Source organism: Sorex araneus, chromosome X, assembly GCF_027595985.1.
Source record: "Sorex araneus isolate mSorAra2 chromosome X, mSorAra2.pri, whole genome shotgun sequence".
Classification (NCBI taxonomy): Eukaryota; Metazoa; Chordata; class Mammalia; order Eulipotyphla; family Soricidae; genus Sorex; species Sorex araneus.
The window spans coordinates 318,000,938-318,022,449 of record NC_073313.1 but is presented as its reverse complement, the minus strand read 5'-3'; the positions used below and the strand labels follow the sequence as shown (position 1 = coordinate 318,022,449).

General features: G+C 43.3%; 1 protein-coding gene across 1 annotated transcript in view; it reads right to left on the bottom strand.

Annotated features, from left to right (window-relative positions):
• CNGA3 (cyclic nucleotide gated channel subunit alpha 3) overlaps window positions 1–20,279 on the bottom strand; it is a 47,154-nt gene extending 26,875 nt beyond the window's left edge. The window contains exon 1 of the mRNA XM_004609292.2: window positions 20,142–20,279. The gene's annotated coding sequence lies outside the window, so the exon portion shown is untranslated. The remainder of the gene's footprint in view (window positions 1–20,141) is intronic.
• Between the last annotated feature and the right edge of the window lie 1,233 nt (window positions 20,280–21,512).

The window sequence follows — 21,512 nt, the reverse complement described above, 5'->3', positions numbered from 1 at the left end:
AAAGGAAAATAAGATATATAGAGAAGAAAAGTGTCTGCCATAGAGGCAGGAGGGGTCAGGGTAGGGGTTGGGAGAGAGGAAAACTGGGGACACAGGTGGTAGGAAATGTGCACTGGTGAAGGGATGGGTGTTGGAACATTGTATGGGCACATGTGTAGCCTCTCCGCTGCTGAATGAGCATGATTCCAGAGGCCATCTAAACTAGTTTTGGTACCAGCAGCTTCTTGCAGAAATGTCTCTAGACTGGGAACTAAGCCGAGGCCCCATGCCGCCCCAGGAGGGGAAAGGTTTTTCTCTCTCCCCTTTTCCTTGCCGGGGAGCACGGCGTGGCGACCGCCATCTTATGAGGACCACTAATGGGAGGTATGAGCTTGCAATGATGCAATGTCTGGCAAAAATTTCCCTGGACTTAGTTACTAAAATACAGAAATCCAAAACCGCACGGCTGTGATAGCCGCACGACCTCATATCTCTTCATTCTCAGCAATAGAAAAGAAATTATCAAATGCTTCCTTTACAGCAGGCCTGATTCTAGGGGGGAAACTCCAAACAATAATAGTGAGCTTTTTAAAAAATATTGAATGTAACCAAAGTAAAGAGAAAGTAAAGTGAAATTTATCAGCGCCACGGGGGGGGGGGTGGCGGGCATGGGGGGAGGTAAACTGGGTTTTGGTTTTGGTGGTGGAATATGTGCACTGGTGAAGGGATGGTTGTTCGAGCATTGTACAACTGAGACTTAAGCCTGAAAGCTTTGTAACTTTCCACATGGTGATCAATAAAAAAAAAATTGTATGACTGATACTTATGGTGATTCAGTTAAAAATTTAATTATGAAAAAAATAAAATAGAAGAACAAAAATAATTAAGAAACTTCTGCTCCTCAAAGGAAACAATAACCAGAATATAAAGACAGCAAAAAAACCTTGGAAAAGTATTTTTTTCCACTATTATCTGATAAAAGAATAATACAAGACATATAAAGCACTAGTAGAACTCTACAAGAAAAATTCATTCAACCCCATGAAAAAATTGGATAAGAGATTAACAGAAATCTCATCAAAGAAACAAATGGCCAAGAGGCATATGAAAGAAATGCTTTATATAAGTAATCATCAGAAAAATGAAAATCAAAACAACAATCAGATATTATCTCACACCAGGGACTGGCACTCATCAAAAAGAATAACAACAATCACTGTTGGTAAGGATGTGGGGAAAATGCACCCCACTTACTGCTAGTGGGACTGTTGACTGGTCCAACCTCTTTGGAAGACAATATGGACATTCCTCAAAAACTAGGGATTGAGATTCCATACAACCTAAAAATTCCACTCCTGGGACTATAACCCAAGGGCCAAGAGTACAATGCAGAAAAGACATCTGCACATGTTCACTACAGCAATAGCTAATATCTGGAAACAACCCAAGTGTTCAAGAACAGATGACTGTATAAGGAAATTATGTACATATACACACTGGACTACTGCTTGGCAGTAAAGAAAAAAGATGAAGTCATGAAATGTGCTGCTACATGGATAGATCTGGAGAGTATCATGTTGAGTGAGGTAAGTAGCTATGATGATCAAAAAATAAGATTTTTAATATTTACATTCAGAAGAGACCATTTTTAAAAAATCAGGATTGTTCAATCGCAAAGAGTTTTACTAAAGTCAAGCACTCTCAGCTTGGATATTAAACTGTTATTGGTTAAAGGATAATTAGAAAATGAACTACGTATATTATTGCCCACTTACAAACGTTGTAATTCTAAGACACTGAAAGATTATCAGATGAGACACACAAATGAATCTTGAAATGGAGAGCTCACTGCATAGATGTTTCCAGACCTTGTGCCAGGCTGATTTCACCAGAGTGCCTCAGACAGGAGTAGGCGTCCTCTCTCTGCCTGCCCCCATAGAACCCCGGGCAGCCGCAAACCTCCAGATCCCAATCACCACCACTCTTATGGAGGATCTTCACAGGTTCGTCCTGGGCCCCCCATGCAAGAGAATACATCCTCGAAAAACCCAGGTATGCGGGACTGAAAACACCAGGCCTCAAGGGGTCAGGACTGGGCCGCCCCTTCCCATCTCCCAGCCCTTCTAGTGTCCTGGCTGTCACACCCACGAACTGCCTCTGGGTGCCATTCAAGCACATTAATGGTAAGAGCCTCACAAATGAGTCTTGGAACCGAGCAGCTCACTGCAGAGATGTCTCCAGACCTCAATTATTTAAAATTTTAGAATTCCAGGAGCACGTGTCCACTTCTGAAGATGCGTGACATCTCATACTTTATTTTTTTAAACTTTTTTGTTGAGTCACTGTGAGACAGAGCCTTACAGACATCTCATACTATTCATAACAAAGCAATACAAAATAAATTATCTAGCATCTGCCTGTGAGGCAGGCTTGAGTGGTGGTGGGAAAGTTCGAAATAATGGTGGTAGGTAGGTGTAATGGTGGTGGGATGGATGTTGAAATATTGAATGTGATCAATCATTGTTAAAAACTTTATGAAAATAAAATTTAAAAGTAAAAAAGAAAGTTTATCAGATGATTTTACCCTCAAGTGGAATATGAATGACTAAAGCAAATGAACTGGCAAGAAACAACAAAACTAACTTCTAGATTCTGTAAAGTATTATGTAACCAGAGGAAAAGAGGCGGGGAAAGGAGGGGAATGAGCAGGGAGAGGTCATTTTGCTTGTGGAGTGGCACTGGAACTTTGGTGGTGGAATGATAGACCAAACAAGTCAGTAAAAACAGAAGGGCTACGACTTTGGGTGGTCTTTAGCAACCATTAGTGATCATTGCTGATATATCAATCAAAATTGAAAATTCGTGATATTCAATTAATCATTTTATTGATTAGCTGACATTTTCTTTGAGACAGAGAAGCTTGGGTCTATCTGGGCATACTCAGGTAACTATATGTGGTACCCAGACAGGGTTGCTGTTGCAGTCACATGCAAGGCTTTATGTATGTATGATCTCTCTAAGCCCTGAAATTTTAAAATAAAATTTTACCTTTAAAGGTAAAATAAAATTTTACCTTTATGTATGTATGATCTCTCTAAGCCCTGAAATTTTAAAATAAAATTTTACTTACCATTGACCTGCTCAGTGGTAAGTTCATACAGAAAGGCAATAGAAGCACTTAGTTCTTGCTCTTTAAAGATAATTCTATGTCATTCAAGAGCAACCAGTGCTGGCACGGATTTGGGGAGAAAAGGACTCTCACTCATTGTTGGTGGGAATGCCAACTGGTACAGCCTTTTGGAAAAACAATATGGACATTCCTCAAAAAACTAGAAATAGAGCTACAGTATGACCCAGCTATACCACTTCTGGGAATATACTCCAGGAAGGCAAAAACACACAGCAGAAAAAATATCTACCCTTCTATGTTCATTACAGCACTGTTCACAGTAGCCAGAATCTGGAAACTACCCTAATGCCCAAGAATAGATGACTGGATAAAGAAACTATGGTATGTCTACATAATGGAATACTACCCAGACACCAGGAAAAATGAGGTTATGAAGTTTACTTAAAAATGGATGGACATGGAGAATATCATGTTGAGTGAAATGAGTGTGAAGGAGGATAGACATAGAAGGTTGTACTCACTTGTGGGATATAAAGAAACATAGTATGAGACTAATACCCAAGGACAGTAGGAACATGGCCAAGAGGACTGGTCCACGGTTGGGTGTCTGCCTCAACTGCTGGGTGAGAAAATGTTTGGGATAGAGAAGGGGCCATCATGACAATGATAGTTGAAAATGACCACGCTAGATAAGAACTGCAAACTGAGAGTAGGTAAAAGAACAAATAAACATGTACCTGTATTGCAAACCTCCCAGTACCTATATTGCAAACCATAATGCCCAAATGGAGAGAGAGAGAGAGAGAGAGAGAGAGAGAGAGAGAGAGAGAGAGAGAGAGAGAGAGAGAGAGAGAGAGAGAGAGAGAGAGGGAAAGTGCCTACCATAGAGGCAGGTTGTGTATGTGTGTTGGGGGTGGGAGTCAGGGTGGTGTTGGGAGGGAAACAGGGGACATTACTGGTGAGAAATTTATACTGGTGGGCAGATGGGTGCTGGGTCATTGTATGACTGAAACCCAATTATGAACAGTTTTATGATGGTCTATCTCACTGATATTCAATTAAAATTAAAAAAATTAAAAAGCAATGTGGAGTTCATGCCCAATTCAATCAGCTTAATCAATGGCTGAATAAATAGCAGTACTCCTACATTTAAAAAAGGTGCCTACCATTGAGGCAGATTGTGTGTGTGTGTGTGTGTGTGTGTGTGTGTGTGTGTGTGTATGTTGGGGGTGGGAGTGGGGCCTGGTAGTGTGAGGGAAAGAGGGGACATTGGTGGTGGGAAAGGTACACTGCTGGAAGAATGGGTGTTGGAACACTGTATAACTGAAACCCAGTCATATACAACTTTGTAACTGAGCATCTCATGGTGATTCAAGAAAAAAAAAAGTATCCTAAGTTCTTTAGTGACTTACCAACCTCCTTGTTTCCAACAGCAGCTAGCCCTCAGAGCTCTGGGCAAACTAAAATTAAGATTTTGAAAGCACAAAGATCTTGAGGCTCTGGTGATAATGAAGGCTACTATCCAGTGAGGACCCTGAGTGAGAGGAACTTGTGTGTCCATTATTTGCTAATCTCTAGGAGCCTCAAGAGATAACAGTGATGCGGATTTTGTAGATGAAAAAATATAGGCCTGGGTTTGTCTGACCCTGAAGTCCACAATCTGTGGTTTGTTTTGTTTATCACACTCCCTGTAGGATCTTATAAATGTACAAGTATAATTTTAAAGCACAAAAGGGAAATGCAGGCTGCGAACTATCAGGTTGACTTTAAAGTGTCTCCCAGATGGATCTGAGAGGTTTGTGAACATCTTCTTAATGAATATGCCTTTTTGAGGGCCTGACTGGGGAACTAAGGAAGATTATATTAGTTTATACATTTCATTTCCTTTGCAATTTAACTGAATCCAATGAATTTTCTTCTTCCCAATACACATATGACTTCTTTAGCACCATATATTCTAAATTTTAAAAAATTCTATATTTAGCATTATAGTCTAGTCCTGTGGGCTGGAGCGATAGCACAGCAGTTGGGCTTTCGTCTTTCACGTGGTCGACCCGAGTTCGATTCCTCCGCCCCTCTCGGAGAGCCTGGCAAGCTACCAAGAGTATGGAGCCCGCACAGCAGAGCTTGGCAAGCTACCCGTGCATATTGGATATGCCAAAAACAGTAACAATAAGTCTCTCAATGAGAGACGTTACTGGTGCCCACTCAAACAAATCGATGAGCAATGGGATGACAGCGACAGTGACAGTGATTCTAGTCCTGTAGATTATGAAGGGGAGAGAGGTGCTGAGAGATAGAGACAGGATGCAGGTCAAATGTGTAAGGGGGTGAATAATTATACCTCAGGGATCAGAGGGCTATGGAGGCATAGGTGAGGAACAATCACAATATTTAACATTATGTGACCTTGATCTTGTGTTAGTCACAGTATTATGATGCCCCTTTTTTAGTTTTGAAGATTGAAAAAATTTGGTTTATTTGATTGGGTGGAAGGAGTGGGGTCAGATCTAGCAGTACTCTCCTGACTGTGTGCTCAGGCTCCAGGTAGTGCTCAGGAGACCACACAGTTCTGGATCAAATAAGAGTTGGCTGTGTTCAAGGAGCCGTTTTAAGCATTGCACTGTCTTTCTCAACCTATGGTTGCTTTTAAAAATTAAATGCCACCCCCAGAAGTGCCCAGTGGTCACCAGGACCACACCTATGTGCTGGGGCTTGGGGGGTGGGGGGGGGAGAAAGGAAGGAAGGAAGGAAGGAAGGAAGGAAGGAAGGAAGGAAGGAAGGAAGGAAGGAAGGAAGGAAGGAAGGAGCAAAAGGAAAAGAGGAAGAGGAAGAAAGAAAAGAAAAAGAAAGAAGCACATGATACTAGGGATGGAATTGAGGGACTTGCATGTGTGAAGATGTGCTCTGCACGTGTGCTCTCTCCCTGGCCCACACAATACAGACTGTGCTCTACAGCATTTCTTTAACTTTTCCCTCATGTTTGACCTTGTGGAGAAAGAGGGAAAATTTCCTTCTACCTCTCTGGATGACTTTTAAGCTGATGGAGCAATCAAATCTGAAGCTGATTTGCAAGAGAAAAGAACAAATTAAATGACATACATATGAAGATCTTCATCTAAAGTAAATGGGGGCACAATAAGGATATACTCTAAGAGCTAAGAAACGATTAAGAACAGATTCTCTACAACAGTTTGTTTGCCCTGCCATATAGAGAGTTTTCTCTGATAAAAGGCCCTTCCTTGCTTGCCTACTTTCCTTCTCCCTTTCTCTCTCCTCCTTCCTTCCTTCCTTCCTTCCTTCCTTCCTTCCTTCCTTCCTTCCTTCCTTCCTTCCTTCCTTCCTTCCTTCCTTCCTTCCTTCCTTCCTTCCTTCCTTCCTTCCTTCCTTCCTTCCTTTCTCCCTCCTTCTCTCCCTCCCCCCTCCCTCCCTCCCTCCTTCCCTCCGTTCATTTTTGGGCTAAATCTGTAGTGCTTAGGGGTTATTACTGGCTCTGAGACTCTGAGCTCATGGATAACTCTTGGTGGGCTTCAGGGACCATATGGGATACCAGGGATTTAACTTGGGTTGGCTGTGTGCAAGGCAAAAACCCTACCCATGGTATTATCATTCTGATCCAAATAGAAAGGTTATTTCTGGCAAAAATTCAGATTCTGCATATTATCACAACTTTTAATTTTATGTTAGTTAAAGAAGTGAAATGCTAAAGTGACATATTTTGGTGGGGGCCAGGGCTGATCTGAACATACTGAAGAGACCTGGACACCAAAATAGGTCTGGGTACAACACAGCTCACCCCATTCTAGTTATTCCTGTACTCTTATTAGTCCTTTATTAACTTCAAAAGACTTGAAGGCAAAAAAACATTTCCTTTACTAAACACAAAAGTGGTTCTTTAAATTCACAATATACACTCAGGCATGGCATGAATGGAAGAGGGCATAAGAGAAATAGGTAATAACAGTAATGACACTGGCAATAATAGGATATTTACTAAGCAAGGCCCCTGCGAGTGGTGCTGTTGCAAATGTTATGGGTGGATATTAACTTACTGGATTCTCACAATACTCCTATTGATGAGTCAAATGGGACGTTTCTGTTCTACTTCAACACTGGTGGAGAATTATGAGAAAGAGAGCAAGTATGTGGCAAAAGTGGTCAAAACATGTGAAGACCTTTTATTAAAAATAAATGTGTTTCTGAAAAATATCTTGGTCCCAACTCATGACAACTAGCTTTTTACACTGACAAATTATTGCCAGGGCTGGGCCAATAGCATAACAAACAACTTGTCTTGAATGCAGCTAACCTAGAGTCTCTCCCAGGCATCCCATGTAGTCCCTGAACACCACCAGGAGTGATTTCTGAGTGCAGAGCCAGGAATCCCCCCTGAGCATCTCTGGGTATGACAGAAAATAAAAAAAATTAAAAATTAAAAAATATTGTCAAGGGAAGGCCCTGTAATTTTCTTAAATCAAGAAAATCAGCTTTAATTAAATTTGTTTTTTTTACAATTAAACATAGGAGCCAGCTTCTTATCACCATTTCAGGTCATCAGAAACATTAACATGATCATTTCCCAAGCCCTGAATGTAGTTCAGCAGAAAGAGAGGTATTGATTGGATACCCCTCTCACTACTGGGGCCTTTCTGAGTTAGATTGTTCTTGGTTATGACTCCTTCTCAGCCAGTGGTTGACAGACACAGTTATTAAGGCAGGAAGTAGGGACACAAAGTCACACGCAACAACTGAAACTCCGTGCACAGGGAAGCCTCAGAGTCTTGCGGGACCAGTGGATTTGGCCCGGCCTCTACTTTTTTTATGCAGGTTCTTCTATCTTCTCAGAAGGAGAGTATCTCTGAATCTCAGACATTTCAGTTTTCTACCACTCCATTTTCTCAGCTTTAATCTGGGCTAAGGCACTGAGACTCAGCAAATTTCCCACTAACTGTGAGGTTGGACAGCTCATTTTGTCAAATTACACTTCCAAGATTAAGCCTATAGGCTCTATAATTCCCACAAGATCTACTTGCCTTATAATGTTGCATAAAGCAGGGCTCCCAAACCTTTCCCACCAGAAACCTCCACTCCCCCGAGAAATACAGATCAAGTGAGTGGAATCACAGTTATCTCAGATCCGTGGCAGGGTTGATATTGAATTAAATTTGCATGTTCAGAAAACTTTTCTTCCTTTCTTTTTTTTTCTTTGAGGGACACTCCAGACAGCTCTCTGGTGGTTTACTCATGGTTCCATGTTTGAGGGTGATTCTGGCGGTGCTTAGGCAACTATGTGGTACCGAAGATCAAACTTGAGCCTCCTGCATGCAACGCATATGCTCAGACCTTGGTACTATACATATTGTTGTAAATTTTTTCCAGCCTTGTTATGCAAACTTCTCCCACCTCTATGGGGTCCCACAGTTTAAGATATAGGGAACTAAAGAGATAGTACAGGGGGTAAGGAACGTGTCTTGCACGTGGCACTGTATTTGGTTCCCAGAGCATCACTAGGAATGATCCCTGACCACAAAGCCAGGAGTAGACCCTGAATACTGCTGGGTGTGGCCCCCCAAAAGTGAAAGGAAGAGAAGAAAGAAGGAAGGAAGGAAGGAAGGAAGGAAGGAAGGAAGGAAGGAAGGAAGGAAGGAAGGAAGGAAGGAAGGAAGGGAAGAAGGAAGGGAGGGAGGAGGGAAGGAAGGGAGGAAGGAAGGGAGGGAGGGAGGGAGGGAGGGAGGAAGGAAGGAAGGGAAGAAGGAAGGAAGGAAGGAAGGAAGGAAGGAAGGAAGGAAGGAAGGAAGGAAGGAAGGAAGGAAGGGAGGGAGGAAGGGAGGGAGGGAGGGAGGGAGGGAGGGAGGGAGGGAGGGAGGGAGGGAGGGAGGGAGGGAGGGAGGAAGGAAGGAAAGTTGTTTCCAAAAAAGGCTTCTAATTGCTTTCTTCTCCCAACCAAACTGAGTACTCCAGGGTAGAAGTGAAAAATACCCACGATTTCACTCAGCCTGTGTACCAGTCCTCAGAGAAAGCACAAGGAACAGAATGGACATTGCTATACTCAATGCCTAGAGGTATGTTTTCAAAGTGTTCTTAAAAACCTGAGTAAAGGAACTTTCATCTGGGACAGATGGTATTGAAAAGGCAATATTGGCAGTAATGAACATCATACTAAGGAAAGGAGAAGTATATTTTCTTTTCAGTTTAGTCTGCAACTTGAGCAAAGTGACCCAGACTGCAGTTTCTTTCTCCAGCAATAAGAAGAAAACAATGCCAATGAAATCTTCCACAGCAACCCAATATATTCACAAGAAAATATGCTTATGATATTTTTGGAAGTATTTAATAAAGATAATCAATGTGATGCAAGTTATTTTGACCAGGATATTCAGTATCTTAGAACTTGGTATAAGATATGTCATTGTCTTCTCTCTCGGGTTTTACAAATATATGAGCACACATTAAAGAATAAAAAGACCAAGCCTTAAGATATATACAGAATACCTAAGGAACTTCTTTAGAACAGAGCTGAAAACCAAGGCCCATGTGATGGGACAAAATATTACAGCACAAATATAACTGAGGAGCCACATATATTTTGTAAGTGAATATGATCATATATGGATTAGACAAAAATATTGAGGGCTTCAAAATCAGAATGGAATAAATAAAAGATACTAACATTTTTTGGTAGTATATGTAAAAATAACTTTAATTAATGTTAGAACTTGAATGGCAGTGCATTTTGAGTATATATTAAAACGCGAAGATCCATGGGGCTGGAGCAATAGTATAGTGAGTAGGGTGCTTGCCTTGTATATGGCTGACCCGGATTCAAAATCCTCTAAATCCCATATGGTCCTCGGCACCACCACGAATATTTCCTGAGCACAGAGGCAGGAACCCCCAAGCACCACTGGGTGTGGTTCAAAAGTCAGAAAAAAAATCTTCAATGAAATACTAGCGATCCAAATCCAGGAACATATAAACAAAATTTTAAGGGACTAAAGAAATAGTTCAAAGGGTCAGAGCATACACCTTGCATGCTCTTGGCCCTGAGTTTGATCCTTGGCACCACATGATGCCCCAAAGAGAATTTTGTACTATGACCAGTGATATTTACAATAAGCATGCAAAATTGACTTAACATCTAAAAATCAATCAATATAACACACACTATATATTGATAGAACAAAGGGTAAAATCACATGATCCTTTCAATGCATATAAGTAAAATATTTGACAAAGCCTAGTGTACTCATTTTTGCCTGCCTGATGCAACCATTGGAACTTTGTAATGTGTATGTTAAGGTGGAAGGGCCAGGGAATGGAATGTGGGAACACTGGTGGAGGGAAGTTGAGTCTGGTGATGGGATTAGTGTTGAAATACTATATGCCTAAAACTCAACTATCGATAACTTTGTAAATGATGGTTATTTAATTAAAGAAATTTTTTAGAAGAAAGAAAAACCCAGTGCACTTTTATGATAAAAAATTAACATATGAGGACTGAAAAGATATACCCTTAGCCTGAGAAAGGACAGTGAATATAAAAGCAAAGCAAAGCTAAACTATACTTGAAAGATTAGATGCTTTCCCCCTAAGGCCAAAAACAAGACAAAAAAATCTGTTTTTATTGTCTCCAGGAAACTTTGTAATGATAGCCAGAGAAAATAGACAAGAAATTAAGTAAAAGCACTCATAGTGGAAAAGAAACAAACATGTCTGTATTTGCATATGACTTGATCTGGAACATAGAAAATCCTAAAGAATTAACTAAATATCTATTAGAATTAATAAATGATTAGCAGCGTGGCTGGATACAAGCTCAGAAAAAAACCAATTGCAGTTCTATATACTAACAAGAAATAGTAAGAAAATAAAATTTTAAAAAATTGATAGCAACAAAAATAATAAACTAGGGGCGAATCTAGACAAGGAAATGAAAGATCTATACACTGTATACATTGCTGAAAGAAATTAAAGAAATTGAGGTAAATGTAAATTTAAATAAATTAACATTTGTAGAAAAGAGGAATATTGTAGTGAAGGTTTATCTCCCAAAATTGTTTTTATCAAAATATCCGCTGAACTTTTTTCAGAGTTGACAAGATGATTCTAAAACTTACATAGAAATTCAAGGAACCTAGAATAGCCTAAACTATCTTGAAATCTTGTGAAAGAAAAAAGTTGGAAGATGGAGAGATATATAGGGGTTAAGGGTCATGCCTTCTATGCAGCTAACCCCTGTTCAAGCCCCACAATGCTGGAGTGGCCCAGCTAATCCCTGGTACCACAGGGCTCAAGCAGCACCACATCCTCAGGCCCTAGTTGGCTGAGATTCACCAGGAGCACTGCTTATAAACCCTTCCCCCAATAGAAAGAACAATGAGAAATCACACTTTCTGACTTCAAAGCCTATTACAAGCTATAGTTATTAAGACATTAATGCCTACTGGCATTAGGACAAATATAAAGCTAAATGGATTAGGGTTGGAGAGATAGAAAAGCGGGTAAGGCATTTGCCTTGCACGTGACCAACCATAATTTGATCACGACTGGTTTTGTTGGTGGGGGTGAGGAGTGGGGAGTGTTGGCCCATACTCTTCAGTGTAGTGCTTGAGGGCTACTTCCACCTGTGTGCATGGGGTTGCCCTTGTGACACTCTGGGAACCTTGTGGTGTCCGAGATGAAGCTAGGATTGTCTGTCTGAAGCACCAGAAGTGAGACCAGGAGTGATTGTCTGAAGCATCTTAACTGCTTGGAGTGACTGAAGCATTTTAACCCCTGTCCTATTTTTCTGGCCTCTAATCAGTTACTTTTTAACACAGGTAAAAAAAACAATCAAATGGAAGAACAAAATAGTCTTTTCAACAAATATTGCTGGGAAAACGAAATATTCAAGTGCAAATAATAGCCCCCAAAATAACTCAAAGTATATCATAGACTTACATGTAAGGGCTAAACTATTTAATTCTAGAAGGAAATATAGGATCAAGTCTTTGAGAGCTTGGGTAACATTTCTTAGATATGACACAAAATGCATGTTACAAAAGAAAAAAATAGACTGAGGTTTATAAAAATTTTAAAATCTTTGCATAAGCCTTTGGACCCTGCTGCGGAGCGAGCATGATGGAAGCGCCCAAAAGAGCGCCCTTGGACTCCAAGCAGCCCACTGAACTAATTCCAGCACGGGATTGGAGACCCCACGGTGGGCTGAGACAGTGGAAACCGGGCATCCCCCAATTCTTTTAACCTCTCTCTCTCAACCCCTTCCTCCCAAGCACAGCGCAGGGTCCATGGCTTTCTGAGCGCAAAATGGAGACTTTGAGCCTCTCTCTAGGTTTCTCCATCTTATGAGCACCATAAAAGGGTAAAAGTTTGTAGTGATGTTATTTCTGGTTGTACTTTCCTTGGACTTTATACAGAAACCCAAAACGCAGCGGCCGCGCAACCTAATGTCATCTTAGCATCAGCAATATGTAATGGTTCCTTTTTAATGGGTCGGACTTTTGTGGGAGATCCTAACAAGAATAGTAAGTCTTTTGCTAAAATATTGAAGGCAATCAAAGTGGTAGCCATCTCTCTAGACTGAACTAAGCTATATCCCCACGCCGGCTGAGAAGAAATATCCTTCTTTCTCGGGAAGAAACGCGGTGTGGCGTTAACCATAGTATGATGTCCATTAAGCTGACACGGACCTGGTGGCGTGGGAATGGGATACAAGGGAATAAATTATTATGTACTTGGAACAGCGGGACGCTGGTGGAATCTCCAGCCGGGGCCGATACCAGCGTATTACTTTTGGTTCCAGAAACTGCTTGCAGACATTCTACCAGACTATCAACTAAGCCAGAGCCCCACGCCTGCTGATGACGGGAAATAACCATCCTTTTCGTTTTTTTTCCCTTTGTCAGACAGCATGGCGATTACTAAACAGGCGTGAACTCGGTGGCGCGGGGCAAGGGGGAAAAAGAAAAGTTATGTAACAAACAGCGGGACTTAATATCTCTATATTCTTAGCAATGGAGAACTATCAAATGCCTCCTTGGCAATAGGACTGTCTTTTTCTTTTGGGGGGGAAACCCCAACAACGGTAGTGAGTTGTGTGTTGAAACATGGAATGTAATCGAGATAAAGTGTAAACGAAGTGAAACTTATCACTTACAAGGGTGGGGACTGGGGAGGTGGAAGGGGGCGGCAGGTATACTGGGGGGGGGTTGGTGATGGAAGATGGGCACTGGTGAAGGGATGGGTGTTTGAGTATTGTATAACTGACATAATCCTGAGAACTATGTAACCCTCCACATGGTGATTCAATAAAATTAAAAAAAAAATCTTTGCATAAAATGATACTATCCTGAAAGTCAAAAGGCACCTATGCAATGGAAGAAACGAATCTAAATCATAAACTGTTAAAGGGCTTCTATCCAGAATATAACCAGAACACCTTAAAAATCAATAATAAAAAAACCCAACTCATTAAATAATGGTCATAAAATTGTAATAGACATTTATTCAAGTAAATTATCAAAATCACATGAAATGTCTTTAACATGTTCAGTCACAGGGAAATGCAAATCAATATCACAGTGAGATGAGTCCATACCTCTTATAAGGGTTCAAAAATAAATGAGACAATAGCAGGGGCCTGGGATACAACTCATTGATTTAAAAAGAACCTTCCAAGCAATCATCTCTGATACACTGAGATGATCCCAGTAGCCTCAAGATCTGTTATCCAAATGGGGGTGGAGAAACAGACTACAGCAAATGACAGTAAGGATGTGGAGAAACTCCATTCTTCTTTCACAACTGGTGCAAAAGTAAATGCTGTAGCCACTTTGAAAACAAAAAACAGATGGTTTCTCAAAATGTTGTTACAAAAACCACATGGCCCCATAGTTTCTATGAAAAATGGTTGCTGAAGCTACAGAATTTGCATGAACATTTATAGCATCATTATTTATTTACTTTGCATTTTTTGGCTACACTGGGTGGTGCCAGAAGTTACTCCTGACTTGGTGCCTGGGGGCTGCTTTTTCGGAAAATCAGGGGAGGAGGCCTGAAAACCACTGGCTAAGTCTATTTGGTACCTTCTTCACACTAGCAGCATTATTTATAACAGCTAACAAATGGAAACAAAATAAACGACCATCAACTGATAAAAACATGGCACATTTGCGTAATAAAATGTTATTTGGATGGAATATTATTTGGTAATGTTAAAAAATACAGATATATACTCCAACATAAAACCTTGGAATATTGTGCTACGTAGCAGAGCATGGGGAGGGAAATATTATATGGTTTCGTTGTCCAAAGATGTCCAAAATAGGCAAATCTACTGAAATAGAGGTGGACTAGTGGCTGCCGGGGAAGTGTGGGGAGAAGAATAAGAAAAGAGTGATCGCTAATGAATATCACTGTATCACTGTCATCCCATTGCTCATCTTTTTGCTCAAGCAGGCACCAGTAATGTCTCCATTGTGAGATTTGTTGTTACTGTTTTTGGCATATTGAATAGGCCATGGGTACCTTGCCAGGCTCTGCCGTGCAGGTGGGATACTCTCGATAGCTTGCTGGGCTCTCTGAGAGGGGTGGAGGAATCGAACCCGGGTCAGCTGCGTGCAAGGCAAATGCCCTACCCGCTGTGCTATCACTCCTAATGAATATAGGATTTTCTTTTGAGTATTAGAAAGTCTAAAAACATAAAGTTTAGATGATAGTTATACAAACACCAAAAAAGTCATTGAAATGCACACTTTAAATCAATGACTTGTAGTATAAAATATACCAAAAATGCTAAATATAAATTCAAAAGACTTTAAATATGCAAAATTCACATTAGCTGCCTAAAGGAACTAGAAGTTAGGGACATTAGAATGATCCAGGAAGGCAAGAGTAACTGGGGCACTTTCTGTTTCTTAAAGAAGGTAGATTTCTGGGAGAAGTAACTGGGTAGTTTTTCTCTAAAAATACAGTAGACCAAATAGGTTCAGTGATCTCTGGCAGTGCCGGGCACTGTTTTGTAGTTACGAACACATTTAAACTTCGCAATACATCTAGGGGTAAGAATATTATATTGCTATTTTATTAATTTATTTTTGGTGTTGTTTTGTGTGGGGAGACACAATTGGTTTACTCCCGGCTGTGTACTCAGAGGTCACTCTGGACAGGGCTCCGGGACCATATGTAATTCTGGGGCTGACTGTGTGGGGGGCAGATGCCTTAACTTGTACTTTCTCTTTGGCACTATGTCACTATTTTAGATGAGCAAACTGAGGGGCACAGCTCCTTTGTCTGGGATTACAGCAGGTAATTTTTTCCAGAGCCTGCAAATTTAATACTTTTCTGCTCCAGAAATAATGAGGATTGTGGGACCAGTGATTATCAAACATTCTTCCATCTGTCCAATAAAGGTTCAAAAAGGCAACTCGGGCCTTTGACCATGTAAGCATTTATGCATATTTGTGCTCAGGGTTGAACACCCAGCTGATGTGGAAACAGGGTCAGAATCTGTGACTTTCCTTTTCTGTAAAGAGGAATATAAGCAAACCTAAGAATGTTGCTTCACCAAGACAGATTATTCTGGGTTAAGATTCATGCAAATTCTGTGAACTGTGTTTCCCAAGGAAGTCCCTGAATGTCTATGGGGTGGAATTCTCCTTTATCTGCAGTTTTGTAACACAAGTAAAGGGAAGCCCGCCTATGCCAGCTGTAGGTCTTCAATACTTGCCTTAGAAGAAAAATAAACATTGTTTCCAGGCACAGGAAGAGATTTGGTGGTGAAATAGAATGTATTGAAACTGGACCAAGATTATCAATTTTGTTACTTAATCACCAGAAAGAGGCCTGTCTCTTGCCAAGGAAGTGGCTTGGTCTTCAGAGCTGACTAAAAACTAATGGGACTCAGGATTCTTTAGCTCTAAGTGAAATTTCAAAATGATTGCCTTGTTATAAGAGTCAGCTGTTTGGGTGGAGATTCTAAATGGACAAAACTACCTTCCAGATAGCGCTAGAGCTGGAGAAATTAGATCTCTGTAGCCAACTCTATAGATGCTTTGCTCAGAACTCCCCCTTGAATCCCAATACACACACACACACACACACACACACACACACACCTTTCTCAGCATATGTGCACACACACACAAGCCAACAAGGCCTGGCAAGCAACCTTCCTTCCTACCTTGACAACCTGTTTCAAAAGCTTAGCTATAGGCACGAGAGGCAGAATGCACGTTCTCTTTAATTAGTTTTTGGGACGTCATTATAAAAGGAATACACAGTCATTTCAGGAAATAAAATTGTGATAATATTGAACTCAGAGTACTTGCTATATGTAAGTTTCGGTGTTATGAAATAATCCCAATTACTTATCAACAACACGGGACTGATATTATAACCATCACTTCAAGGTTACACACTAAGAATGAAATGGTTGAACAACAAAATTACCCAGTAGTAGAAAGGGGAACAAAGGATTATGGTTTTTATAGGGGCCATAGTCAATGGTGTGTAGGGGACCATGTGGTATAGAGGATCAGACCAAGGACCTTGTAAATGCTAGGGTTATGCTGTACCATTTGAGATATCTCCATTGTGAAAAGAGCCTGTCTGAGTTAATAACTATGCTGCATTATTGTAAAACAAGATGGATTCTATAAATCCAAGAAAAGAAGATGCAACTTAACTAGGGGAGAAATTTCACAGTGCAAAACTACCCAAAAAATCACTATTCCAGCTACTCCTTTGCTCTTCTCCTCTGGCAAACTCTAATAGTTCACACCAAGAATCAGAGCCTACAGTCCATTGATTACCCAACTAAGACTGGCATAATCTTTCATCTCAAGTTTGCTTTCCTAAATCCAGCATCACTGAGTTCTCTAGCAGTTTACATAACCAACTCTTATTTATTCTTCATATTTATTCACAAATTCAGAAGCACTTTAAGTGATAATTAGTGCCACGATCTCTGACATGAAGTGGGGCTGTAGTGGTGAACAAGTCAGCCTCCTTGGAATCTGCTCCTACATATCCCCAGGTCCTTCAGGATTGTTGAAATAATTCCCTTTGATTTTTTCCCCCATCTTCAGTCTCACACCTGCAGTCTATTCAAGAACTGGGGCTTAGAATGTAATTAGTGGGTGTGGGATCAATAAATGAATGAATAAGCAAAGGTTCTACTCTGATACCAACATCTTTTTGCTGTTTTAATCATGTCACTCAGAAATTTTCAAAGGTTGCCTATACTGTCCAGCATATAGCTTTAATCTAAAACTAAAGACTTTATGTAATATGCATCATATCAGGCTAAGTGAGATGCTCTGTGTAAACCAAATTATTCATCCTTTCCCTATGTGTCCTCTTACCTATTGAATACTGTTAACCAAAGCTCAAGCCAGTGAACTCTGCCCTGCCATGTACAGGGTCACTGAAAGCCTTGTGATCTCAGATTGGCAAATACTTAAGCCACTGAAACATTCCGATTTCCTGTGTTATCACAGTAGGGCTGAGCCCTGCCTTACTACTCCATACACTTCTGCCTCCACCTAGGCATATGCTTCCCCTCTTGCTCATCAGTTAAAATTCCATTCTTCCTTCAGATTTAAACTCCAAATTGACCTATCCTGGAACTTCTTTCTGTGCCTAGGATTCTGCCATCACCTCTGTTTCAAAGCATAGCACAAGCCAGCGATGTGGTGTCAGGGACAGTCTCTCACACTACAAGGTGAGAATCAGAGGGCAAAGAGGTATTCTCTTTATTTAATTCTGTCTCCCATGGGATTTAGTCTTTGGATTTGTACTCAGGAGTAGCACAGCTAGCAAGAATTAGGTCAGAGAAAAAACAATTACATACCCGGCACTTAGTGCATGTAACTTGGGGATGGAGGAAAGGAAAAAAGACTTGCTCCATCTCAACTTGGAGGCCAGGACGATTGGTAACTGAATAGAGAATTTCAGGTGAGAAGGCTGCTAGATCATGCATGTTTGCCTGTGGGCAGGCATGCATGTGTGTGTGTGTGTGTGCGTGTGTATGTGTGTGTGTGTGTGTGTGTGAGCCTGCCTTTGGGACTACAATTCAAACTCCTGCAAGAAACCACTGACCCATGCAAGATATGGGTAAGCTGCTGAAGAGACCACAAACCTGCAACTTCCAATTGCTTATTTTCAGGACACCATCGCTATAGGAGGTGGTTACCATGGCAGCTCATTAACTACTCACAGTCCTGGCTGGCAGGGAGTGAGTGAAAAAAAGAGAATAAAACAAACAAACAACAAAACAGCCCCAAACCAACACAAAAACAAAACAGGTGCATCAAAAACATTCATAGAAACAAAACAGGTGTATCAAAGGCCAACGCCCCAGTTAGTATCTGGGGGCTCTCAGGAGCGAGGCAGTTATCACAAGAACTGCATGTCACTCTCTCCCAGCTTTTCTAGCGACAGAAGGACCCCACAGATGGTTGGGTAGAGGCTGAAGAGGAAAGTGGGTGCACTGGGGCAACAGTGAAGGAAGGTGTTTAGGCCTTTTGGCCCCGACTCCTGCAAAGGCTACCACCAGCACAGGAAGACCCCACCTGGGGCCTCCTGACTTGGCAAAACTTTCAAGAATGGAAACTTACCAAAAAACTTGGTGTTGGAGGGCGGCAGGGGATTGGTCCCCTGCCCACTCCTGCCCCAGGCCCAGGGGTTCTCACAAAGGTGCCTGTGACCCCCTTCCCTGGATGATAGTCTTGCCCATTTTTAGGGTGCAGAGTCATACTGTGGTGATGGCGGGCGCTTGTAGGTGGTCTGCCGGGACCAGCGGGGTTGTTAACACGGGGATGAGATGCAGAGCTGCGATCACCCAAGGGTTTGGGGAGACCAGGGATGTTGCTTACAGTAGTGTCACCCCTCTGGAACGTGTAGCGACCCAGCCCACCGACCCACTGTCAAATTTTCGGTGCAATCCTGGGGAGACCACCCACCCCCACAAGGGTCTGTGTTTTTAGGCAGTTCGGGGGTGTGGTGGCCCCCAGGCCCAGGTTCCTGCACTTCGGCTGGAGAGGCCCCCAGGGAGGGATGAGCTTGAGTGTTGCGGCAGCACACAGCAGCACGGCTGTGCTGGGGAATTACAGGGGGATAAAGGCCGGCTGCAGGGGACCCCATGCGGGTGTGGGTGGGCAGGTGGGCGCTGAGCTAAGGAGAAAAGCACCACCAGTGACGACTGCTCTGCAGGATCTCCTGATCCTGCTGGGACCCAGAGCTTTCCCTCCGTACCCCAGCCCCAAGCGTCGGATTAAGACGAAAGGAGAAAGAAAGAGGAGAGAAAGAGGCAGATACAAAGCAAGGAGGGAAGGAAGGAAGGAAGGAAGGAAGGAAGGAAGGAAGGAAGGAAGGAAGGAAGGAAGGAAGGAAGGAAGGAAGGAAGGAAGGAAGGAAGGAAAGGAGGACAGGAGAAAGAAAAGTTAAGAAGGAAAGAAGGAAAGAAGGCTGCCTTCCCACATTGGCTTCAAGCCCTCCTCTTCAACCCAGTTGCTCTTGCAGCCTTCAGGGACGAGTAGGGTGGGGCGGGATTCCCGGAGGTGGCGCCCCTCGTACCCCGCACAGGGCCCGGGCGGTCCTCGTCGGGGGCACCGGGCTGGGCGCCCTTGCCGGAGGGCAGCCCTGGGGGCGCTTCGGGGAGGGAGGGGGGATCTAGCAGGGGCGGGGTGCCAGGGATGGGTTCGCAGCTGGACCCTTTTTTCTCTCCCCGCAGGGAGCCAGTCCAGCTGCTCCCGCTTCCCGCCCCGACGGCTCAGCCCGGCGCTGCGGGGTGGCCGCGCGCTGCGAGAACGCGGGTGCGAACCCGCGACGCGGGCTTGCGGCGGAGGCCGGGGCTCCGGGTCCCGCGGTTCCCGCTGCAGGGCCCCGCCTGGCTCCTTCGGGCTCCGGAGAGCTTCAGCACCTGCCCCGAGGACAGCGCCGGCGGCTGCCCACAGTCCTCTGCAGTCGGGTTCCGCATCTAGCGTCCTGGCGCCCCCGCGAAGCTCCCCGCCGAGACCCCCGAAACACTTACCTGCCCGAGTTCGGCGGCTCCCACGCCTCCGCGCCCGTCCAAGCTCCGACTCGCTCCGTCCCTGCTCCCGACCCCGGCAGGTCCAGGGACGTCCGGAAACCTCGAAGGCGGTGCCGGAGCCTGCGGCGCACAGTCCGGACCGTCCACTCTGGGCGGGCGCCGGAGCGGGCTGCAGGCGCGCCGGACAGGCCGCCGGCCACCCGGACGCTCGACCCACCGCGGGCGTCACCTGGACTCTCTCCCGGGACGCGTCGCCGGTTGTGTCATCCGCACTGATGAGGACGGCCTTCTGGGAGTTGGCAGCGCAAAGGTGGGAGCCCGTGTCCCTTACACTCACATGCAGTCCTCGGGCCTGGGTTGTTGGACATGCTCCCCGTGGGCTTGTTTCCCGTGTCCACAGCTGGCAAGCAGACTCCCCCAAACTGAAAGTGTAGAACCACCACTGGATTCCAATGGTCGTCGTCTGCTATTGAACCAAAGACACATAATCTCTCAGGGAGAAAATAAGTTTGTTTAACAACACCTTCACGGTCCATCAAACTCGTTTTCCCCAGAGAAGTCTCATGTCTAATAACAGGATTTTCTATTACACTGAAGATGTAAGCTCACCCCCGCCTCCTCCTCTCTGTCTCTGCTGGAGCAGAAGAGAAGGGACCCCACCTTCTGGCCTTCCACCTCAGGCTCCCTCTTCCTTATGGCTGGCAACCTTTGGAAATAAAGTCTTGAGTGTAACCCCACAACAACCTGCAAACAAACTTCGTTGTGGGCTTGTGGTCTTCATGGTATTTCCCTTATAAGGATCAAGATGTCTGTTCCTGTGGCTAACTTCAGGGGGCCTCAGTGTTTCTGAGCTCATGAAATATTTGAAGATCAAGTGTAAATTTCACTGGGAGAAAAAAAATTAGAATGACGCAATGCAAGTTACTCTCTACACCCTCATTGAAAAGAAGGGAAGCCACGTCATTTGAAAGATTTTCCCTAAAGAAAAGTATAGTATAGGGGCTGGAGCAATAGCAAAGCAGGTAGGGCGTTTGCCTTGCACGCGGCCAACCCGGGTTCTAATCCCAGCATCCCATATGGTCCCCTGAGTACCGCCAGGGGTAATTCCTGAGTGAAGAGCCAGGAGGAGCCCCTGTGATTCGCCGGGTGTGACCCAAAAAACCAAAAAAAAAATAAAATAAAGAAAAGTATAGTATAGTGGGGGCTGGAGCAATAGCACAGTGGGTAGGGCGTTTGCCTTGCACGCCGCCTACCAGGGTTCGATTCCCAGCATCCCATATGGTCCTCTGAGCACTGCCAGTAATAATTCCTGAGTGCAGAGCCAGGAGTAACCCCTGTGCATCGCTAGGTGTGACCCAAAAAGAAAAAAAA